The sequence below is a fragment of the Lathamus discolor genome, chromosome 5 (assembly GCF_037157495.1).
Source record: "Lathamus discolor isolate bLatDis1 chromosome 5, bLatDis1.hap1, whole genome shotgun sequence".
NCBI lineage: Eukaryota > Metazoa > Chordata > Aves > Psittaciformes > Psittacidae > Lathamus > Lathamus discolor.
Window position 1 is genome coordinate 2,647,370 of NC_088888.1, and position 24,352 is coordinate 2,671,721.

Sequence of the window (24,352 nt, forward strand, 5' to 3'; positions counted from 1 at the left end):
ATTTCTATTGATTTAAACAGAAAGGAGATAGGAGTGATATGAATTACATAAGGAAGTATAATAGGAGTTACACAGCTGCATTAATTTTATGTACTGGTAAATGTATGAAATATAATTTTACTATACAATGCTTTTGGGTATAACACCATGAATAAACTCTCTTCCACTGCAGTGCCCACAAGACTATGCCAGTTGATATATTGAGTTTATTTTGTTTGTTTGCCTTCTATTGTCACTGCATTCTCTTTTGAGTTTCCTCTCCCCTCTTGTTTGATTTGCCCCTGTTGCATCTGGTTGTAACCAGGACTGTAAATTACCTGAAGTAGGAGGCCATCCATTTAGTGAGTATGTGTGTAGTGGTTGATACAGTGCAGTAACACAATCATAATTCTTTCTGTGAGAGTGCTGGGGTGCTGGCACAGGTTGTCCAGAGAAGCTGTGGCTGCCCCATACCTGGCAGTGTTCAAGGCCAGGTTGGATGGGAACTGAAGCAACCTGCTCTAGTGGAAGGTGTCCCTGCCTGTGGCAGGGGGTTGGAACTGGATGAGCTTAAGGTCCCTTCCAACCAAAACCTGCCTGTTATCCTATGAATAATGACATCAATTGTGTTGGAGTCCAAGGGCCTGCTAAAGGAGCTCTGCCCAGGGAGGAAGGTTTGTAGGATTAGGTTGCTAATATTCATCAGAACCCACAGCAGTTGGGAAGGAGCAGCGGATATATAATGAATATTGCCCAGAGCATACAGCCTGGGCTGAGAGGGTCAAAGTAGGGAAAGGTAACCAAGCAGGTCTTTTCATAAAGATCCTAACTTCTGCAATCCCATTTGGGGAAGGAGATAGCTCTGCTTGAGGTAGAGGATTGATTTGGAAACATGTACCTGAGAGCAAGCTGAGCTGTTCTTCTAACCCTATACCACTGAAGTCAGTAGAATATTTACCTCTAATGTCCATGGATGACCTTATGGATCAGGTCCCATGGGAGGAGTGCCACTTTGCTGCTTCTTACTGTATGGTTCCTAGCAAATGGTCTGAGCTCCTACACACCTAGATCACATGGGGCTGTTCCTTTAGACAATAAAAGTGTCAGAAAGGTAGCCTTGAATGGTGACATATAACTGAACTGCTGCAAAATTGTGGATTAAGTTGGGAACTTTGAGCTTTTCCTCATTTAAGAATCCATGAGAGGGAACAGGGCAGGGACTGATCAAAATCACTGGCCTAAGTGTTGAGAGAGGATTTCTGAAGCATGGGAAAATCAGAAGATAAAAATACCCTTGGGAAGCAGTATTTACAGCAGTGGGTTGTGCAAGGAAATAAAGGTGGGGGAAGTTTCTAGAGAAAGCATCCTTCAAAAGTACTACAGTTTTTGATGTGGCAAGTATCATTCAAAGCAAACAGAACAGCTGCAAAATATGATAAAAATCACTTGAAAGTTCATTGATTTTGCAGTAAAACTGTAAGTACTTCACTTTATAATAATTGTTCCTCTCATGCTTTCAAATCTTGTACTTGAACTACGAGAGTATTCAGGTCAGGGTTGCATTCAGAAAATAGGTGCAAAAAGACAATGAAGCTCAACTAGAGAGATACTTTAATCATGAGCTAATTTACAAACCAAAGCAAAACAAAATCATTTTTGTCTAAGATTATTAGAAGATGCTAATTCTCTGCCTAAAATTATCTTTTTCGTAACCTAAAAAAACTCCCAAAGAAATAAAACCCCATCTCTTATCTTCCTAATTAAATTTCGTGACTTGGCTTACATGGTTGGTTGGACTTTTTTTCCTTGTCTGAGGACAATGAGCATGAGTTATTTGAATATGAGCTCCTCTGTAGTATAAACTCATCTAAACATTGTCTTGATGATGCTAAACTAATGATAGTGCTCTTTGTGATCATTTTCTCTTGGCTCGTAGCTATATTTAAAAGAAGTGAGCAGCTTTTATGGGAGAGAGACACGTGTGAAAATGGAGCCCTGGAAAGTGCATGCAGCCTTGTAAAATTTGTAAGAGACTTAAAACAAACCCAAACCCACCCCTCTCTGAACCTAGCAATTTAAAGCAATGTTGGGTAACAAGAACATTTCTGTGATTATACGATAAGGACACTCAGGATCAGAGCTAGGCAAGGCAAGAATAGATAGGAGTAATTTGAATTAAAAATGTGACTATATCCTTTGTTGCCTGTAATAATTTTTGTTTTCTATGAACATTTTCCAAGCTATTTTTATTTTCTTTTAAAAACCAATCACGACAATGACTTTGTGTATGTGTGCACACAAAAATACTTGCACACAGTCGCTTGCGAACACTTTATACAAATAAATCGAAGTATTTTGCTTTACATTTGTAATTTTGCATTAGCATTTTCTTCAGAGATCTTTGCATAGCCTATTAGTAATTTGTCTAATAAGTGAGTCTTTGGCTCAAGGGGCTATTTGCATGCTTGGTTTAGACACGGGCTTAAGAACTGGACTGTATTTGGTCTTGTGGGGTTGGACATCATCCAATCTGGGACAGTAATGACATCATCTGCTTTAGGACACCCTTATGCACTATGAGCAATGGGGTATGGAAAGTTAGCTGAATGCACTGCGGGCAGGAAGAAATTTTTTGCATGAACTATTAGCCAAATCTGCAACACTTCACCCTTCACAATCTATGAACACTGGAGAGTGCTGGCAAGCAGAGGAAAATGGGGGTGAAGTGACTCCAAGAGTGGCTTAGTTTCTGAGGGCTTTCAAGGTTTTTAAATCATACAGCCACATGGGTGGTTTTTTATGATTTAGAATGCTTGATGGTGTTCTGTTCTGTCTAAATATGTGGCTATAGTAAACAATAACAGACATTTCAAGTCTTTCACATTAGTAAAGTTCAAACATTAATAATATAGCCCTTCATTTCAAAAGACTATGCTTACACCAAGGCTAATGTCATCAGAGGTACAAGCCCATTATCATTCTTTGGGGGGTTTTTTGATAACTTGTAGCATCTTTTTGTGAAGCTGCTCATCTTGTTTTGTCCTCCTCTTTGTTTGCAGACTATGCAGTGTGTGCCTGCTCCAGCACTGGTGCTTTCAGTGTGATATCTCCTTCTTTCCATCACACAGGGCAAAGATGGACCTAGGTCTTGTACCAGCTGCCTGAGCTCGGTTTCCTGGGGAGTCTTTGTCTTTTCCAATTTGTTTTGACTGCTGTGCTGCTGAAGGAGATCTGCTCAGGGAGGAAGGGTTGTAGGATTAGGCTGTTAATATTCAGCAGAATCCATAGCAGTTGGGAAGGAGCAGCAGATATATAGTAAATATTGCCCAGAAAATACAGCTTTGATTGAAAGGGTCAACGTAGGGATGAACTAGATGACCTTTAAGGTCCCTTCCAACCCAGCTCTATGACTATGATCTGCCCTTTGACATCTTTACAAAATCAGACCAGGCCTTGGCATTGCCTACAAATCCCATCTCCTCTTGCAGCAGGAAGTCTACAAGCCTAATGCAAGCACAGTACCAGGGTTCGGTACAACAAATTTCTTTAGTGCCAAGACAAAGCTCAGGAGCAAAGTAGATATATACCATATGTGTAGTAGATACCAATGCCCCACCTTCAAGACTCTCTCTTGCTTGCTCCTCTTTACTCGACTCATTAATTAGTGCTCTCTGGATGTTCTTGTTTAGGCAAGTGCTTCCTAGGTCACCAGCTGCATCCTCTTTCCTCATTTCTGGTCAGTTATTCTAACCGTATGGGTCTGCTTACCCCATACTCAGTAAAATACATCTCTCATTGCTGCTGTCAGCAGTCTGCAATCCTATCCAATGATTAGTCAGGTTTCCCAGGAGCCAGAGCAGTCATGAATTTCCAGTATTTTTTTAATGCTTCTATGTGCACATCAGACAAAACAACAGTGTAAGTGAGAGTACCAGGTGTTGGAGAGCTACTATTGACTGCTGGAAACTCAAACCCTCTCTTCTGCTTCTTGCCATTTTGACATCACAGTGACGCCCTGTTCACCAAGTTTCAGAAGTGAAAGGCTGCAATAGACCGAAAAGAACCTTTGCAAAAATCTGTTTAGTAGAATACAGTTAAATGAAATGTGTGAGCCTGTGTTTTTGTGCATGGGGATGGGATTATACAAGGTCATGTGTTTATATGTCCTTTTTTTTCAAGGTCTATCTGTAAATGTTTGAGGGCAAGTTTTAATGATGCTGCTGAGCCAATCTTCCACTCTTTCATGAAACAAGGGGTTTGACTACTCTCAACTAGCATAAAACCATTCTGCATTGGTGTCCTGGTTTTGAGCAGCAGCAGTCATTTTTCTCCTTCTTAGGAGCTAGTACAGTGCTGTGTTTTGATCTTTTGGCCTTGGAACAGTGGTGATAACGCCGATGTTTTCAGTTGCTGCTCGAATGTTTGGTCTGGCCAAGGACTTTCTGAGCCTCATGCTCTGCCAGGGAGGAGGGGAGGCCGGGAGGAAGCAGAGACAGGACACCTGACCCAAACTAGCAAAAGAGGTATTCCATACCACAGCACGTCATGCCCAGGATGTAACTTGGAGTGACCCGGAAGGGTTGGGACTGCAGGGTTGGAGAAGGTATCGGTCGGTGCTTGGCTGGGGGGAGTGGGGGTGAGTTATTGGTCGGCTGGTGTTGAGGTGTTGTATTCTTTCCTCTTGTTATTTCCTTTATCATTATTATTATTGGTGGTAGCAGTAGTGATCTATGTTATACCTTAGTTACTAAACTGTTCTTATCTCAACCCGTGGGAGTTGCATTCTTTTCGATTCTCCTCTCCGTCCCTCCAGGAGCAGGGGGAGGGCAAGAAGGGGGGGAGTGAGTAAAAGAGGTTTGTGGTTGGGTCCAAACCACGACAATTGGGAACAGCCAAGTACTGCCTGGTCTGCGATGAAATCTGAGCAGTAGATTTTTGACTAGGAGTGTGCTGTTAATTTTGACACTGGAAGCTCTCCAATTTCTCCTCTCTCTTGTCCACATTTGAGTTCTGAGCATGAACATTTGTACTTTAAACAGGTTTTTTTTCCCTTTTAATCTGGTTTTAGAATGTGTAATACTAAGTAATGTCAGTGGAAGAGCATCTCTCAATGCACTCCAGATTAAAACTGCCTGGGCAATGAGTAAATCTGGCTTCAAAGTTTTCCTCACCAAGCTGAGTCTCTTGACGAAGAGACTGAAACATCTACAGCTTGTTCATTTCCATGTTAATCCCATACTGTTCTTTCAATAGACCTTCAGCTATTTCCTGATGTGTATGCATTGTCTCTGTGGATTGGTCTGTCCAGAGGCTGTATTAGTTACCTCTCACTTCAGGGCTGAGACGTGGTTACAGTTAGCTCAGTGTTTCTGTTGTAAGCCATTTTGTGACACTGTCAGTGGAATTACTTCTCCAATTTGAGCAAATGTTGGCTCTTCTTTTTCTTAATTTAAAGGGATAAGGCAGCATTCTGTCTTCCAGAACATAACCAGTCTTCCAAGCTTTGAGAATACTTGATGAAGCCAACACATGATATCAAAAGCTGTGTGTTGTAGTACCTCTGATGAGAAGTTCTTAAGATTCAGTTAGTAATAATTTTGTAACTTTTTGACTTAACCATCACTGGACTCTTTTCTGCTGGATTTATTTTTGGTTAGCTTGTAATTCACAACTGGGTAGAGTTTGGTTCATTAAATTGCAAGAGTTTTCAAGCCAATGCTTACATTGTCCATCAATATGATGGCAGAATTATCCACGATTCTCCTTAATTGAGGGAAGCGGTGAGAATGGGCATCCAATTAGGGCATTCATTGTCTCAAACATCCATTCCTGTTTACGCTTCTTGGAAGCTTTCTCAATGTGCTGTGTTGTACTGGCCTGAGAATCACACTGGTCCTGACCTACTTGGCCTATTAATTTCGCTCATCCTCTGTCTGTCCCTTTGTTGGACTTTTGTAGTCCAGGATTCTAGGACAAAATATGTAGATGTCTTTGTCCTTTGGATATTCCTTGAAATGCCAAGTTTCTGGGCACTCTAAAACCAATGAGCTTAACGGGTGAGTGACAAAACAAGCCTCTTTAGTTATTTCTCATAAGAGAAGACTGCTTCATGAGGTATTTCTGGAGCAACCTGATGGCATGCCCCAAAGAACAATGCAGTGCACTGTAGTGATTTTCTTACTGCTTGTGCTGCTGGGGCCTTTTTGCCTTTTGTTCCCTAAATGTTGAATCACATCTCAGGTAGGATGCTCTTGCACTGAGCTGCACACAGCAGCACTGCAGTGCACTACAGGGATCCCTGAGGACCCTTAGAAGTCAACCCTTGATCACTCATAGCAGCCAAACAGGCTGGTGTCCAGACAGCACCTCACACCACAAGTTCACTAGGATGTAGGGATGGACATAGACCTGCCCTCCACATGGCTGCCCATCCCAAAGAGGGAATGTGGTTGCCTGGGCCTGCCGCCTCCCCAGGACTGACCTTTTCTACGCTAGAGTTAACATAATGGCACTGGTATACCTGCTTTTTGCAAGTACGTTGCTGGCTCCTGCAAGGACAGGGGCTGGGGAACAACTTCTGCTTTCGCCACGTTCACCATTGATAAAATCAGCATTTTGTCTTTTACCACAGGTGTCTAGAATGCTTATTTATCAATATGCTCAGGTTAATAAGATTGCAGATTATTTATTGCTTTAATAGTAATAATGATAATCCTCCATGCTAATTTATGGGTGCCACAGCAGCGTGGCATTGCAAGGGAGAGGAAAGCTGTTAAATTGCATGAGCTTGAGGCCCCTCACTGGAGGCAGCCTGAATGACCACAACAGGAGCACTGGGCAGAGCCCTGTGGCAGATCAACACATTGAAAAAGTAGGTTTGACAGCCCCTTTGCTTTACATCCTGTGATTTGGGGGTATTTTGCTGGTGTAAACCAGCCTAACACAGACTCAGATCCTAGCCCTGTACAAGGGAAGCTAGATTTGGCCTCTTGATGAAAACCCAACTACCTACCTATAACCTTGCATTTGAAAATGCAACCGCAGCATCCCTGCTTGCAGCTATGTAAGTGTACTTTTAAAATACCTCCATTTGAAATGTCCTTCTTAAGTATAGCAGCAGTCCTATAGCCAAGGGATCTTGGTTTAGGGGAGGAGGATTGATTAGAAATAACAATAAATTCTGTAGGATATGTGGCCATGCCACATTCAATCTGGTAAACCTCTTATGTCTCACAACCCGATCACGAATTTTCTGTGTCAGTGGGTGTGTAATCACTCTTAATACAATGATTTACAGTTTGTGTGCAGACAACAGATAGAGACACTCAAATTAGGAAGGACTATCCAGAAAATGTTAGATTTAGAATTAAATAACTTTCCAACATTTGTATGAGCTGTGAGACTAAAATCTGTTACAAGTCAGGAAAATGTAGCAGTAATTTTCAGCTGAAAATCTGTATCATTAAGGAATTGTCCAAGATTAGACCCCTACAAGCATTAGCTTGTGAACACTGGGGGGAAAAAAAAAAGAGCAACAGCTTTAAGCATTAATGTGGTTAATCCCACAGCGTAGCACTTGGTTAGAGTCGGGATTTGGAATTATAGCTCAAATGGTGATATTTCAAGGGGAAGGTCAGTTTGAATCAGTGATAATACTTTGCGTTTTTGCAGTGCCTTCCAAATAAGAACCTCAGAGGGGTTTATAGACATTAGTGAATTAAGGTTCACAGATCTCTGCCAAGACTGCAGGTTTTTTCCCTGTTGTATAGAGGGAGAAAACCGAGTCATGAAGAATTTAAGTGGCCCTGTTGTGACAGCAAAGGGTGGTGCTGTGTGGGGTGCTCCTGGGTCAGCATGGCTCTGATAGGGAACCGTAGATACAACTGTGGGGAGCAGGATGTACCATGTGCAGCAGCAGGGATATGGTGAAGGGGAACCTCAGGAGGGTGAGTTTGGTGTTGGTGGTTTCTGGCTAAGAGTTGGTTTCTTTCATCTTGGTATCTTGTGACGTGTTTTACTGCAGCTCCTCAATATGGGCTTCTTATGGCATTTCCCATACACGGTAGCAGAGCTGTTCCACACTGTTCTCTGTCCTGGGGGAGCCCTCTTAACTTCTACTCAGCAATACTTTCTAAGAGAGATCTTTAACTATTGGAATTTTGTGGGAGACAGGTTTTCTAATCTTCTTTGACAGAGGGGAATGGAATTCCATGATGAACAGGAGTGCTGCTCTTACACAGTGGGAGGCAGGGATACAAATTGAGAATACTGACAAGCATATCCTGCCTTGGAGTTCCATCTTTAATTTTGGATATTGACTCCATTACGTGGCTTACAACACAACCTACTGTTCAGAGTGAGGCTCAGTTGAAATCAATTGCCAATTAAACTTATATTTACATTAATAAATCACAGCTATTCAGATCATGTTTATAGGAATAATTTCTATTATGGTGAACATAATAAAAATTATTAGATTCAACATTTAATGGACCATATTGTTTGACATGGCCAGCAGGGCCAGGGAAATGCTTGTCTCCCTGTACTTGGCACTGGTGAAGTTGCACCTCAAATCCTGTGTTCAGTTCTGGACCCTAGCTACAACACAGACATTGCGGGGCTGGAGCGGGGCCAGAGAAGGGCAACGGAGCTGGTGCAGGGCCTGGAGCCCAAGTGTGATGGGGGACGGCTGAGGGACCTGGGGGGTTCAGTCTGGAGAAGAGAAGGCTCAGGGAGGACCTGATCGCTCCCTACAAGTGCCTGACAGGAGGATGGAGTGAGGTGGGTGCTGGTCTCTACTTCCAAGTATCAAGCAATAGGCAGAGAGGAAACTGCCTCAAGTTGCACCAGGGGAGGTTTAGGTTGGTTATTAGGAAAAGTTTCTCCACCGAAAGGTTTGTGAAGCACTGGAAAGGCTGTTCAAGGCAGTGGTGAGTCACCATCCCTGGAGTTATTAAAAAGACATATAGATGTGGCACTTCAGGACGTGGTTTAGTGGTAGATTTGGCAGTGTTAGGTTAACAGTTGGACTCAACAATCTCAAAGGTCTTTTACAACCTGAATGATTCTATGAAATTCTTGTGACAATTGGGGCTAATAGAATATGTTAACCTTTATTCGCCTCAGCTTGACACCACATTAGACCATGAATTAATATATAAACGCCTAGGAGAGTTTCATAATTAAGTAGCCATTGTGACTCCTTTGGCCTGTCAGATGAGTTACTTGCTGTATGTCCTTTCTTTAGAAAGCAGCATTTGAAAGCAATGAAGGTCTGTGCAATGCAAGCAGGGTGTTCTGCTCTTTGTTGTCTCTCTGCCTTTGCAAGTGGCATCCTGGACAGTTTGTGAGCTTCAATTATATGTGTTACCTCCCATAAACACTTCAGCTCAGCCTCCTTCCTCTCCTCCCATAACCTTGAAAGAAACTAGGAGTTTCCAGTCTCCGCAGTTCTTAAATATATGCAAGTTCTAAAAATCATGGTGTGCTAGAAAGATATTGTCCTGAAAGGCATGTTTGCAGATGTGCTGTCACAAGTAAATTCCAACCTCAACCACCTTTGCCTATTTTCCCATTTATATTGCAGGGAAGAAAACCTGGAAACAGTTTCTCTTCACCAGGCTAGAGGGCAATGAAGGACATAGATAAGAGGGAACCAAGGGGATTCAAGTCCAGGTCCCTGTGATACCCAGCTCTATGGTATCTCATGGGCCTAATGGCTGAAGTTTAAACCCATGCAATCCCATGGAAAGATTTTAAACCCCACATGTCACGTGCTAAGGGACTTTGATTAAGGACTTTCATGTGTCCACTCTGAGGAATGTAATCCTGGCACTAAACAGCTAAAAGACATTTAGTACCTATAAAGATATTTCCAAGTGAAAATTTTTGTGTTCTGGAAAAAAACCCAAAATGGCAACAACAAAAAACTGCTGAAGAAAATGAATCAAAAGCATGTAGCTCTGCAACCTAGAAAATGAAATCTAGGAGTCCATTTAACTTCATTCACTTGATCAGCTTACATTACGCCTCTGTAGTACACTGTCATACATGTTGGGCTCCCAAGTGTGGGCATTTCCCAAAAGTTAAAGAGGTGTCCACAAGACTTTCCATCAAATATTATTGCTCCTCTCATTTTAAATAACAAGGTAGTACAGGATTATCATCATAGGCCTATTTTTATAGCTGGAGAATTGAAGTATTAAGGGATTGCTAAAGTGTAATAGAAGTTTAACTCAGATGCAATCAGCTCAGGATGTGAGGAACTGTTCTCCATTGTTCTTCTTTGCAGAGTGCCAACAAATTAGGAAGAAAACAAGAGAGATGCTTATTTGTTTCTAGATTCTTTTCTCTAGCCCGGACATACATGAACAGCAATATTTTGTGGCAGTTGCTTGTAGTCTAGACTGGCAAGTAATAAGGCCCCAAGAAAATGATTTGCTAAGTAGAAGGAAGAAAGGCCAAACTTGTTAAGGAAATAATGTTTCTTTCAAGGTTCTCAGGGGATATTAGAAACAATGGAGAGTAAAGCAAATATTAGAATTGCATATAAAAGGTACTTGACATTTTCTATCTCCAACGGCCCAAAGAGCATTACTACAAAATGTTGTGATGTTATTCTATTGGCAAGAATACAAAAGGGAACAGGCCTAGGAGATGCCAGCTATTCATTTTAGTAAGAACTCAAAGAACAGAAAAATGAATAGGTAAATTAAATCATAATAAGAGCTAAAGAAATAGCAATGCATTTACTTATTAAAGCCCATTTAATAGCAGAACTTCCATAATTAAAGTGACTCACCCTGCAGCTAGCAAGAACACAGTGCCCCTGCATGTGGTTTGTGTAAATGTCTTCATGGACATGCCATACTCCTTACTCAGACTTGTCCACATAGAAGATGAAAGCTTCCTACTTTTATCTGTCAACACAATTTCTTTTTCTTCGCTGTTTCTGCAGGTTCTCTGCTTTTGTGCCACAGCTTCTGATTCTGCTCAGTAATGCTTCCTTTATGAGCTTCTACAAGGTCAGCGGTGGGTGTGCAGACACCATTTAAAACCAGTTCTGGTAATGGGTGGGAGCAGAGAGCAATATGGTGGTGTCTTTTCTTAGATAAGTTTAAACAAAGACTGTGAAAATAAGGGCTCAGATACGTGTACTAGTGCAACCAGCTGTGCTTCTTTAAGGAATACTATCCCGCATTATGGTGAAACAGGATTTCACCCCATCCTGCTCTGTTCACACACTAACATTTGCATCTTTAACAGCAAGTCTGTCCTTACATGTCATTTCAGGCTTTGGAGTAAGGTGGGCAAGCATGGTGGTGAAACCGTACACTGTAAGGTTGGGGTTTTGTTGGTTTTGAGGCTCTGTGTGTGTGTGTGGTTTTGTCAATACCTTTCCTTTGGAATCCAGGGCTGGTAAGTGAAGACAGAGAAGTGCCAGTTAATTCCTTCTTCAGACTCTGTTGCAGAGGCCATGTTTTTGGTGTGAAGAACAAGGGTTTACTCCAGAGCGGTGAGGGTAGGAGTGATGTAGAAGCGAGTAAGACACAGAAAGTAAGCTGCCCTCATCCCATACACCTTCCATGGGCCAGAGGCTCAGGCTGAGTGTGTGGCAGTGCTGCCTGCATGCCATGCGACATGCTGAAATAACTTCCCAAAGTCAGGGAGAGCATGGCAGAAAATGGACTTGCTGAGTTGCAATATGTTTCTAGCAGAACAGAGATACACAGCATCCCTTGCTCAGAGCAGATTGTAGAGTTACCTTTGAGCCCTTCGCCAGTTGTTGACAGAGTTTGCTCTGTTCACATTCCAGTACAGGGCCATCAGCTCACAACTTCCTTTAATGATAAATCCAGAAGTCTAAAAATAGAAGGCAGATGCAGGGATTCCATAAATATCTTGTTATTTATTAATTATATCAAATATATCTATTAATTATATCAAATATATCAAATATGTCTATATCTATACGCTAAGCAAGGATATTATAATACAAATGTCTGTCTGCACAGCCCTGGAGACTTGTATTTCTATCTTTTCCACAGGAGATGGCCTGACTTTCATGACAATTATTAATCATTAATAATTTCCCCTGGAGTTTTAGGACGGATCTGATGGAATGGAGCACTAATACATATTTAGACTTTCAGCAATACTCTTCATTTAACATATGTGGTCCCACGGTTTCTTTCTTTGAAGTTTGATACTTGAACTATTTTGTTGTTGTTATTAGTTAGTATATAAACTTCCTTGTTGATTTACCTGCAGTCAGCTTGGTAATTTATTTGGATATGTAGACTTATTTTGGGCCAAATATTGCTTGATGGCGAACTGCTTATGCTGTTGCAGTGAAGCTGACCTTTCCCAGTTGAAGGGATGCTTTTTTCTGACCAGTGCACACCAAGAAGTGATGGTGCACTTGACTTTGTCAGCTTCTGGCCTATGGTCACAGGCTTTCAGGCTGTGACAGAGGCACAATTGTATAGTAAATAACAGTTTAAACCCAGTTCTATATTCCAACACCGAATGCTTTTCTTTTCTTCCTATTTTTTTGTATCAGACGAAAGGAGAACTGTGTTGTTATTTTATGTGCCTTAGATCTATGTCCATCTTATTAAACAGCTATAGCGTCACTTCAGAATTGAAGAAAAATAATGCCATTTTTAAATTGAGATCCTACATTCTGAGGAAAAAATGGAACCTCCATTTTATGAAATTCTTTCCATTTCCATTCTCTTTCTCCCTGCACTTCAATATATGCTTAACTTATATTCATCTTCAGCTGTCAGGTGGAAGAGGAAAAGATGGCCATAAATCTTATGGAAGCTGGGACAGGGGGCTACGGTGGTAGAAGACCTTCTTGGAGCAAAGACGACTTGCGCAAACCAGGAGCCTGCAATGGCGCCCATAGCTGATGTGGTTGTTACAGGTCTGATTTTGTTATGGAGGTTGCCTAGCCTTTGGGATTGTCTTCATTTTTGTATGCAGAAGAAAGAAATACTGCATGTGTGTGTGACAAGCTAATAGAGCTATTTGGTTTGGGTTTGTGGCTGGATCTTAGGCTCAAATTCTTGTTGTGATTCGGTTTCTACATTACTCTATGGCCTTGAAGCAGGCCTTATCCATTCCACCTCAGTATCCCACCAGCAGAGCTGATGCTGATTTCATAAATCAGCAAATGTTTGGAAAAATCTGACCAACCTTATAGCCTTCTATGAGGAAGTGACTAGGTGGAGGGATGATGGTAGAGCGGTAGATGTAGTTTTTCTTGATTTCAGTAAGGCATTTGATACTGTCTCCCACAGCATCCTCATAGATAAGCTAAGGAAGTGTGGGCTTGATGATCAAGTAGTGAGGTGGATCGAGAACTGGTTGAAAGGAAGAAGGCAGAGAGTTGTGGTCAATGGCGCAGAATCTAGCTGGAGGTCTGTGACTAGTGGAGTTCCTCAGGGGTCGGTGCTGGGACCGGTGCTGTTTAATATTTTTATCAATGACCTGGATGAGGGAACTGAGTGCACCCTCAGCAAGTTTGCTGATGACACAAAACTGGGAGGAGTGGCTGACACACCAGAGGACTGTGCTGCCATTCAGCGAGACCTGGACAGGCTGGAGAGTTGGGCGGGGAGAAACTTGATGAAATTTAACAAGGGCAAGTGTAGAGTCTTGCATCTGGGGAAGAACAACCCCATGTACCAGTACAGGTTGGGGGTTGACCTGCTGGAAAGTAGTGAAGGGGAAAGGGACCTGGGGGTCCTGGTGGATAGGAGGATGACCATGAGCCAGCAATGTGCTCTTGTGGCCAAGAAGGCAAATGGCATCTTAGGGTGCATTAGAAAGGGAGTGGTTAGTAGGTCAAGAGAGGTTCTCCTCCCCCTCTACTCAGCCTTGGTGAGGCCGCATCTGGAATATTGCGTCCAGTTCTGGGCCCCTCTGTTCAAGAAGGACAGGGAATTGCTTGAAGGAGTCCAGCGCAGAGCCACAAAGATGATTAAGGGAGTGGAACATCTCCCTTATGAGGAGAGGCTGAGGGAGCTGGGTCTCTTTAGCTTGCAAAAGAGGAGACTGAGGGGTGACCTCATCAATGTTTACAAATATGTGAAGGGTAGGTGTCAGGATGATGGAGCTAGGCTTTTTTCAGTGATATCCAGTGATAGGACAAGGGGCAATGGGTGTAAACTGGAACATAGGAAGTTCCACGTTAACATCAGGAAGAACTTCTTTACTGTAAGAGTGACAGAGCACTGGAACAGGTTGCCCAGGGGGGTTGTGGAGTCTCCTACACTGGAGATATTCAAGGCCCGCCTGGACAAGTTCCTGTGTGATGTACTGTAGGTTACCCTGCTCTTGCAGGGGGGTTGGACTAGATGATCTTTTTAGGTCCCTTCCAACCCTTGGGATTCTGTGATTCTGTGACTCTACTTAAGCATTAAATATCAATCTCAAGATGACTCCCTCAGCCCTTAGTTTGGAATGTGTTAAAAGCTGAGGTAGAATACAAATATCATAGAATCATAGAATCATAGAATAGTTAGGGTTGGAAAGGACCTTAAAATCATCCAGTTCCAACCCCCCTGCCATGGGCAGGGACACCTCACACTAAACCATCCCACACAAGGCTTCATCCAACCTGGCCTTGAACACTGCCTGGGATGGAGCACTCACAACCTCCCTGGGCAACCCATTCCAGTGTCTCACCACCCTAACAGGAAAGAATTTCCTCCTTATATCCAATCCAAACTTCCCCTGTTTAAGTTTGAACCCGTTACCCCTTGTCCTGTCACTACAGTCCCTGACGAAGAGTCCCTCCCCAGCATCCCTATAGGCCCCCTTCAGGTACTGGAAGGCTGCTATGAGGTCTCACGCAGCCTTCTCTTCTCCAGGCTGAACAGCCCCAACTTCCTCAGCCTGTCTTCATACGGGAGGTGCTCCAGTCCTCTGATCATCCTCGTGGCCTCCTCTGGACTTGTTCCAGCAGTTCCATGTCCTTTTTATGTTGAGGACACCAGAACTGCACACAATGCTCCAGGTGAGGTCTCACAAGAGCAGAGTTTCACCCTTAAGGCCCGTGGAGTATTTGGAGGGCTGTAGACATGAAGGGCAGGCCTTTCTGCTGGGACAGCTACCTCCTGCATCCCAGGAAGGATCTCTAATCTGTGGCTCATCCAAGATATCATCTGGCAGCCAGTTCCCTACCATTCTGGGCCGAGGCTGGAAAAGAACTCTTTGTCCTATGTGTTGTCAAATGGGTGCTGTCCACAACATCTCCAAAGCTCACTTGTGTATGGAGCTGCCCCTAAGCCTGAGCTACACAACCAGCTGCTTCCTCTAGCCTGCAATAATGAATCTTCATTACCGTGGAATTTAGATAAGAATTGCTCTGATTCTAAAGCTCATTGGTCACTAATAATAATAACAATGAAAAGAGCCATTTCTTAAGGACTAAAAACTAATCAGCGAATGTGTAGTTTCTGTGTCTCCTGCAGGTTCTTGTCTTGTGGGGCTGCCAGACCGCCTGTGTCACATGTCTGCCTGTCTGATTTCCGACTCAAGCTTTTCATTTCCTAAATGATAACGGATAAAAGATGAAATCTGGCACACACAGGTAATCTTTGCCATCTTAATATTTGTTAAGCTTTTTGATTTACTGAGAAGTTAAAGTCACTGCAGGTCACAAAACCTGCACATTAGATCTGCTTCATAAAACACTGTGAGTGAATGCTTTAGTCATTCATTTCACAGTCTTTAAACCAATGTAGCTGAAGAATTGCACCTCCAATTTATAAATCTCTCGATTTATTTCTGATTCCAGTTTATAGGATGGGAGTATATCCAGCTTTCCCCAGCCATTTGAGAGAAGAAACCCAACATATTTCTTGCATAATGGAGACTTGATCCAGCTTACATTTGTTAAATCACCCAAAGGGAAATGTTCTCACTAAGAAACTTTTGCGCACTGTTAATGTATCAAATCTGACCCGTGTTTCAGATTTCTGCTGCTCTTCTGCATCTAATCTTTCTCCCTCCCTACTCCAATGCACACACTCATCTCTCCCTTCTGTGGAAGAGAAATATGACTATCATAGTCTCCCTCTCTCTGTTTTGCACATCTGCTCCCCACCCTTTTTCTGAAGGAGATATATGACCCATAGAGAAATCAGAGATGATCTGAACCATTTTGGATACCTACTGCTATGGGATGTGTGGAGGCCCATGGGCAGCTCAGGTTTCACATCTGCCAGCTTTTCAGAGGATGTGATCAAGGGCAGAAATAAGCAGATGATGATGATGACGATGCTACGGAAACTGGTGTAAAGGAAATGGGATCCCTCCTTCCGGAAACATGTGTGCCCCCTAGCACATGTCAAGATCATTTGGATGTGGTAGGAAGGATAACACAAAGGAAAGTGTATTTTAAATAATGCATTATTTAAAAAGGGAGCCTATGTCTTTAAAATACAGTGTCTGAGTTACCACTGACTTTAGATTTGGGCATGGTCTTTGACCTCGGAATGCTGGCAGAGTCAAGAAGAGTGAAATGAGTCAAAGAGTCTGTCAGACAAGGTGAGATACTGAGCTTGCCTCTGATCTCACACCAACATGCGGTGGTGTAACTCCATTGCCCTCTGTAGATTTATGCAAACATATGGAGAGAAAAACCTGCCCCAGAATCATTCAGTACCAAAATATACCCTTCTTTTCTATGGCAATGTAAAAGCTTTGCCAGAGGAACACATAAAGTGCCAAAGGGCAAAATTTTGGCTTGGATTAATGCTGCTTCCAGCCACCCCAGTGCAGAAACTTCTCTCCAATTAACTGACCTTGATGGATAAATTCCTCCTTTTTATCTTCCTCCAACCTTTTCCATATTCCATCTCTTTTTCTCCTTGATCCTCCTGATAAAGTCAGGCTGTCCTTCCAACTGTGATCAGCAGAGCCTTTAGCCAGTGCATAGCTTACTCTCCAAGGACTTCTGATGCCAGGGGCTCCTTTCATTTTCTCTGCAAATACTTTCTAACAAATTTAGAAGGCCTTATTGGGAAAGGAATGGAATACATTTGTGTGTAGTGATGTATCTGCTAAGCGGTGTGTGCTTTTCTCCATGCAGTTCTCAAGGGACCTTGAGGCACGTTCTGTGGGCAGAGCACATGGAATTGCTCAGATGTATTGTTTGCACAGTGTGATGTTATCCTGACTATCAGATCCTAAAAGAGAATTAGGAACAAGCATGTTTTTTGGAGACTTCCTGATCTGAACTGCCCTGCTTAGAGCTTGAATTTGCCTTCGTGTAGTACAAGGCAGCTAAATGTGTGGCCATCACAAGGAGGTTCAGAGCAATGCAACCAAGTTTTTAGGCTCCCTCCATCACCAGCGTGGCCAGGAGAGAGCAATTCATCATGTGGCATCAGTCAGACACTTCTGGTAATTGGTCTTGGGACGAGGCATTCAGCCCAAAGTCCTTCATGTATCTGACTTACCTGGTCAGCCAACTTTCTTTGGATACTGTGCAAACAGCAGCAAGTGGTAGGCTTCAAATGCAAACTAGACAAACACTGCTTGAGTTGTGAGAGCTTCAGCAGCTCACAACTCAGTCCTTCTGTTGCGGGAAAGAGGATATTTATGGAAAACAGCCAGGGATATGAGTGGGCATCTGAGGGTCACTGGCTATCAGGTAAGGTAGGACCTATGTGTCAACAAAGGGATTTTGTCTCTTTGGATGCGAAGGAGGGAGGCAGAGAGACAAGAACTTCAAGAAATCTCCTGATGGAATAAAGAAGTATGCGTATGCTTGCACTAGGACATATGCAAAACGTGCCAATACCAGGTGCTTTATGCTCCTGAATTGACTGCCGTGCCATAAAACCACTTTCTGTTTTCTTTTGTCCCTCCAATATTCAACAAAGAGACATTTCATTTGAACCTCCCCGTTCACCTCTGAGCGGTCTAGCTAAGACAAAAACCCCCGAGAGATGTGACTGCACATGCACACAAGGACAAGAAAGCAGGAAATGTACCAGCTGCTGGGGAAAAAAGAGGAGAATGTTTGCAGTCCAGGAAGGGCTCTCACTATTTCTTTTCCACTTGTTTATTAGTTCATTGCTTTTTGACATCTTTCCCCCAGTCACTACTTCCACTAGATGTTCTACCGGTTTAACAGCGAGCAATTACCCTTCCCCTGGCTTTGAAGCTATTGTTCCTCAGACACTCCTGTCTCTGGGTTCACAACAACTTTGTATTTTTTATTAGTCTTAGGTCTCCTGAGTTTTTCTGTAGGTTTTTCTGTTCTTCACATTTCAGATAACAGAGGCCAAATTTGCATGACCCTGGCCTCAGTTTCTAATAAAGTACTCTACCCTGTCTTCACTGAATCATGAGGGTCGGAAGGGACCTCTGGAGACTGTCTAGTCCAACCCCTAGTCCTGAGAATGTTAAATTCAACCTTGACATTTGGTTACTGAAATTTGGCCCCACTTTTGCAGAAAGGTTTGTAAATATGAACCCTGACTTTTCACTGTGTAACAAACTCCCCACCCAGAACCACTTGTTTTTAGACCGGTTGCAAACCTTCCTCACAGGTTTCAGTAGGTGTTGTGCTAACCATGGGACTGCTGTTCATCCTCTTGTTTTACTTTCTCGGTCTCTGCCTTGACAACGGGTGGGTGTCTCTGCAATGGACCACTGTGGGGTGGCTGCCAAAGATGCTGAGGTTCCTTTGTGCCTGGGTTTCCTCCCACGGTGAAAACAGGGAGGGCTGGTGTGTACCTTGATGATAAACTGCTCTGTGCCTGAGCTGCATCCCAAGTTGCAGCTTGGAATGCTGGAGATAGTAGTCAGTGGTCCCATCATGCTGGATCACATCTTAGGGCTGAAGGCTCAGCAAGCGGTCATCCTTAATCCTGGCTTGGCCTTGTCAATGATATGGTGGGGCATGACATGGCCACACATATCCCTCTCGTGAAGCATCTGCGTGGCATCCGAGAGTCTTGTTGAGTGAACCAAACAGGCATTCCAAAATACTTCTGTCTTGATCTATGTGACTTTTTGCTGTTATTTCTCTGCTTACTAAGAATACTTCTTGGCCTTCATAAACCAAGATTCTTACTAGGTTATTTTTTTCTCTTTCAGATATTTAATTTTACTATAAAAGTGTAAAAAAGTGAGTTACTCTGGCTTCCTTAGAGCATTTGTACAGAAGCTAGAGGCAGACAGGGAAAACCTATGTTAACTTAGATTTTTCTCCCCTTAAAGTATAAATCCTCATGGAGGAAAATATTTTGGCAAGTCCTGTGACTGAGTTTTGGGAAAGTGCATACATCCATTCTGTTTCACACACAACTTTTTATGTTGAACTTGTTTTTCTGAGCTCTTTGTGACTTTCACTGTTAAAGGATATCTGTACACTACTATTTCAAGGTTTTCTTTCTGCTAAAATATTCTCAGGGACTGCAGTGATCACTAAAATTACCCATCTAACTTCTCCACATAAATGACTACGTTTCTGCCCCACAAAAAGTGAAAACAAAAAAAGCTGTGTGTTCATGCAAGACCTTTCCAGGTAGCTTTCAAGTCCTTTGTTTTTTGCTTGGTCTTGAGTTGTCAATGTTACTGTTCATTTGCATTTCACATCTCTGAGTAAGACAGTGCCCTCAGGGTTCTGACTTGTTATTGGGTGCCAGAGCTAAAACTGAGCCATACTTTCATATTCTATTGTATTTGATGGGGGAATCTCAGCAGTGCTTTGTCTCTTCCTGTTTGGAGGATATCTCCTTTACTGACAAAATTTGATACCTGCTGGTGATCAAGGTGCAGCATGGAGTTAACCCTCTTCCTGCCAAGCAAAATGCTGTTGTACTGTTCTAGGTCATTTGTATGGAAAGGGCTGAAGTGTTTAAAGGAAAGTGTGGGGAATGGGTGCTTGTTCTACAGAGAGTTGTAGCTGTTGGACTATAACAATCTGTTCAGGACTTCCTCTCATCGTCAGTATTTACTCAGGAAAGATTTTATTAGGCACTGATCTATAGCAGCATGAAGGGCAAACTCAGTTATACTGGTGCAAAGACCCTCCTTACAGTGATGTTGGTGCTCAGATTAGCAGTCAGGTTAAAATTCAGTTCTTGCTGCTTCATACCTGAAGCTGGACAAGGGCTATTGCACTGCAGGATATATTAACAGAATCTATTCTAAAGGTCTGCTAAGGGATTGGTAAATTAAATATAATTTTACTGCAGGCTTACGTGCTTGAAACAACTCTGTTAGAATACCAGTTTAGTGAGACTAAGGAAGCCTCTGTACAACCAGAAAAATCACTGTTGGAGGAAGGCAATGGAAGATTTTTGCAAACTTTGTTGGCTCTGTCTGCATTGAGATGCTATGGTTGGTGGGCTTTCGAATCTCAGGCAATAAAAGGCTCATTTACAGCAATTTCAAGTTAGTAATAGTCTTCCTCTTCATTTCTCTAATGGACGTTTTTTCACTTACTCTGCTGTATATTCCTCAGAATAATTCTTAGCTTTCATAAACCAAGATTCATAATGAATTGTTTCAGATACTTAGTTCTGCCATAAAAATGAAGAACATTAACCAATGGAAAATTAGATAGGCAGAAACAATATTGCTCTATCTTTCTGCCTAATTAAGGTGAATATTTAGTTCCACCCAACTTTTATATGCATGATATTATTTAATTGTTTAGTTACTAGAAGAGCCCAGAGAATAATGTATCCTGATTTTCTGTTTACAGAATCACTGTGATTTCCGCTATTTAATGATAGATGGTTAGTTCTCAGTTCCAACTAGCTGCCAGCTCATTCATACTACCTCTAGGACAGCTTCCACTGTGAAAGGCAGCTGAAGCAGTGACTGAGTTTGCTGATTCCCCCTGAACATCTTAAAGAATCAAATCACTGCTCATAGGATATGCCACTTCTCCTGATAGTGTTTTACAATAGGATATATTTACTGGAACAGTCTTTGGTTTCCAAACACACAAAAACTTATCTATGGAAGTGTAAAATGGAAATCAAATTGCAAGACTAGTGTGGACTTTGCCCTGAAGCTGTCCTGGTATGACATGAAACTCATTGTTTCTGTCTTTTCTGCAGTGAGCATGTGTCTCATTAGAGCACGGATAGTATTTCACACTCTGTAGTAAATACATTATTTAGGGGGAAAAAAAGAGGAGAATAAGAGCCCTCTTAAGGTGTCAGTAGGAAACTTTGAGTGTCTTGTTTGGTGTTTTAACTTTCCACACTGGCAGGTATCCCTCAAAACATCCCTTTTTGGTGTCTCCAGCCCCCACATATCCTAACATCCAAATCCTTTGGATCTGTATTTTGATGGTTTTTACATTTGCTATTTTCTTGCATCTCCTCTTAATACTTACCTTGTATTTTACTTCTCTTTAGAGTTATGATGTTGTACTTCTTATTGTCAAAAGCATCTTTTTGAGTTTCATCCAGATCCTCCCTTCTTTTTCTTTCTTAAGGACCTCCCAGAAATACAGGCCCATAACAGAGCATTCTTGGCTCAGATATCCCAGAAAACAGTTCTAAAAGGGAAGGTAATGTGGGATTTTTGTGGCTTTCTCTTACATTAACAAATCATTCCACTGGGGGTGTAGAAACCTTCCACAATTAAAGTTCTGTTGAAATTGGTACTTTTGGGGGAGAAATGTTAATGGTGCAATTTTTTCAACAGAAGGATTTCCTTCTTTGATTGGAAAAATGGGTACCCCAGGGTGAACATTATGGAGAAGCTTGGGATGGCCCTACACAAGGTTATGCAATGTGCTGGGCTTCACTACAAATTAATAATGTCAGGTGTGTTGCCCTTGAGAAGTGTCTATACACATAAACAGAGGTAGATTTAAGCACATGCTTCTAGTTGCACTTTCTTCTGTTAATTCTGTTTCCCAAAGAAGTATTAAATGCCCCATCCCTGGCAGGGTTCAAGGCCAGGCTGGACAGAGCCTTGGGCAACCTGCTCTAGTGGGAGGTGTCCCTGCCCATGGCAGGGGATTGTAACTGGATGAGCTTAAGGTCCTTTCCAATCCAAACCATTCTATGACCATTATTCTAATTCATACATTCACACATTCAGTGTTTTGGTTTTTTTTTCCCTTTCTTCACCCAGATTGTGATCATGTTTGCTTTAGATTCTTGTAATACAGCTGTGATTCTAACAAGGTTTTGTTTCTGTGAGGGTAAGCAAAATCATGCTTCTCTAGTGTGTTAGAAGTAGCCGTGTTGCTAACAGTATGGGTTGTGTGGATATTTTCCTGTATAACAAAGTTTTTAAATCTGTCACATGGCCTGCAGGTATTTTCCTGATCCTTAAAAAACAATTAACATTTAAAAAGTACTGTATATACACTCCACTTTAAATATTTTCATTATTCATTTATTGTTTGTAATAAGTTTAACCCTAATCCAATGTTTATTAAAACTGGACAGGATTTATTAAATTGGTTCAAGATTATCAAATATGTGCAGATCTTTACATATATTACATTAATTCTCTTTCTAAATATTTGCAAAATTTATTAAGTCTTTGCAAGACTTTTAAAACTGTTACATGAAGCTCAAATTGGCCACATTCATAATGCTGACAGAATGCACTGCTTATAAGAATATCTGAAAATAGCATCTGAAGAATGAATCAGCACAATATGCAGTTCCAAAATAATTCTGGTATGTTATCTTTAAGAAATGCACTTGTCAGGGGCTGTAGCGATAGGACAAGGGGTGATGGGATCAAACTGACACAGGGCAAGTTCAGGTTAGATCTAAGGCAGAAGCTCTTCCCTGTGTGGGTGCTGAGGCGCTGGCACAGGGTGCCCAGAGAAGCTGTGGCTGCCCCATCCCTGGCAGTGCTCAAGGCCAGGTTGGACACAGGGGCTTGGAGCAACCTGATCTAGTGGCAGGGGGTTGGAACTGGGTCATCTTAAGGTCCCTTCCAACCCAAACCACTCTGGGATTCTGTGATTCTAAAACTCCTGTGGACATTTCACCTTGTTTTGCGAGACAGTGCAAGATGTCCATCACAGATGGGGTGAAGGTGCACCTATTTGTGTACTCCACTACCTGCTATAACTGATAGATTTCCTCACTCCCTAGTGCAATTTAGAGGAGACTTGAGTCAGCTCTAAAGCCCAGTCAGTACTGCAGCCCCAGCAGGAAGGGGAGGATCCACGCTATGTGTTCAGTTGAGGGCACTGGATTCAGGTTCAGGAGATCCGGATTCTGACATCTTGTGTGAATTCTGATTAATAATATCTAAGTGTCATTTGCTGTGCATTCAAACTCCAAAATGTTACAAATCACCAGGAATTCTGGAAAACCTTAGCATTACTTTTCCTGTGTCTCGATTTCTTCACTGCGAGGAAAGGAAGATGACACAACCCTGGCGTGGGCAGATGGCATGGAGATGATCTGATCGTTGCTGTACATTGTACTGTTACATTTTTGTATTCATCATGACCATATAAGAACTTTTTAAGTAAAACAGATTTATTTTTTGTATTTTTTTTTTTTTTGCCACTAAAAAGACGTTTTCAGTGTAGGGAACACTTTACTTCAAAATGAAGTATTCACCTGAAAGCTTCATTTTATGGAAAAGCTCTGGAAGTTTATCAAAGCATGAATATTCAGTTTAAGGTTTGGTTTTTCATTCTCCACAGCAACATTTATCTTTTTGCTAATATGTACAATACAATCTGTGGTGTCCAAGATGTGTTTTCTCAGGGGACAAAAGTGTGTGGGTATTTAGCAGCAAAAAAATAAAAAGGAGAAATATAGAAACAGTGTCAACATTTCAAAAGCTGCATTTTCCATTAATGGGTTTATATAATATGAAATATATTTTTATTTTACATTAACATAAAATGAATATATACATTTTGATAATGCTTTATGGATGTATTTGCTCTGTCAGTTCACTCATGCTCTCGGTTTACCTTTGTTTCACCCCTGAAATTGATACTCCCTTTGTGCAGCTTGATTAGAAATGCCTATGTGAGGGTACACAAACACTAATAATGATCACTTGGAAGTCTGCAAATCTGTCAAGTGAACAAGTTCACACTTCAGCTTACCCAGACAAAACCTTAGTCTTGGACTTTGGTGACACAAAGCCACGGTCTAGCACTGATGATGCTTCACACTATGACCTGTGCCATAGGTAGGCCTTGTGTTAGCTGCAGCAGCTTATATTCAATGCTTCACCGCCTTCAGTGGGCACAGCTGCATTTGCTGCTTGTGATGCTTATTAAACACCAGAGATAGATGATACTAATTTTACAGTTGGTTTTTGCAACCCAGATTTCCACTGGCAAGTGTAAACAAGGGTAAACCACATTAGGAATCCAGCAAACCAG

General features: G+C 42.1%; 1 long non-coding RNA gene across 1 annotated transcript in view; it reads left to right on the forward strand.

The window, feature by feature from the left end:
- The window catches only part of LOC136015990 (uncharacterized), a 60,266-nt gene extending 42,023 nt beyond the window's left edge, over window positions 1-18,243 (forward strand). The window contains exons 3-5 of the long non-coding RNA XR_010613438.1: window positions 12,764-12,910; window positions 15,465-15,583; window positions 15,791-18,243. This is a non-coding gene — a long non-coding RNA (uncharacterized LOC136015990). The remainder of the gene's footprint in view (window positions 1-12,763; window positions 12,911-15,464; window positions 15,584-15,790) is intronic.
- Window positions 18,244-24,352: the final 6,109 nt, after the last annotated feature.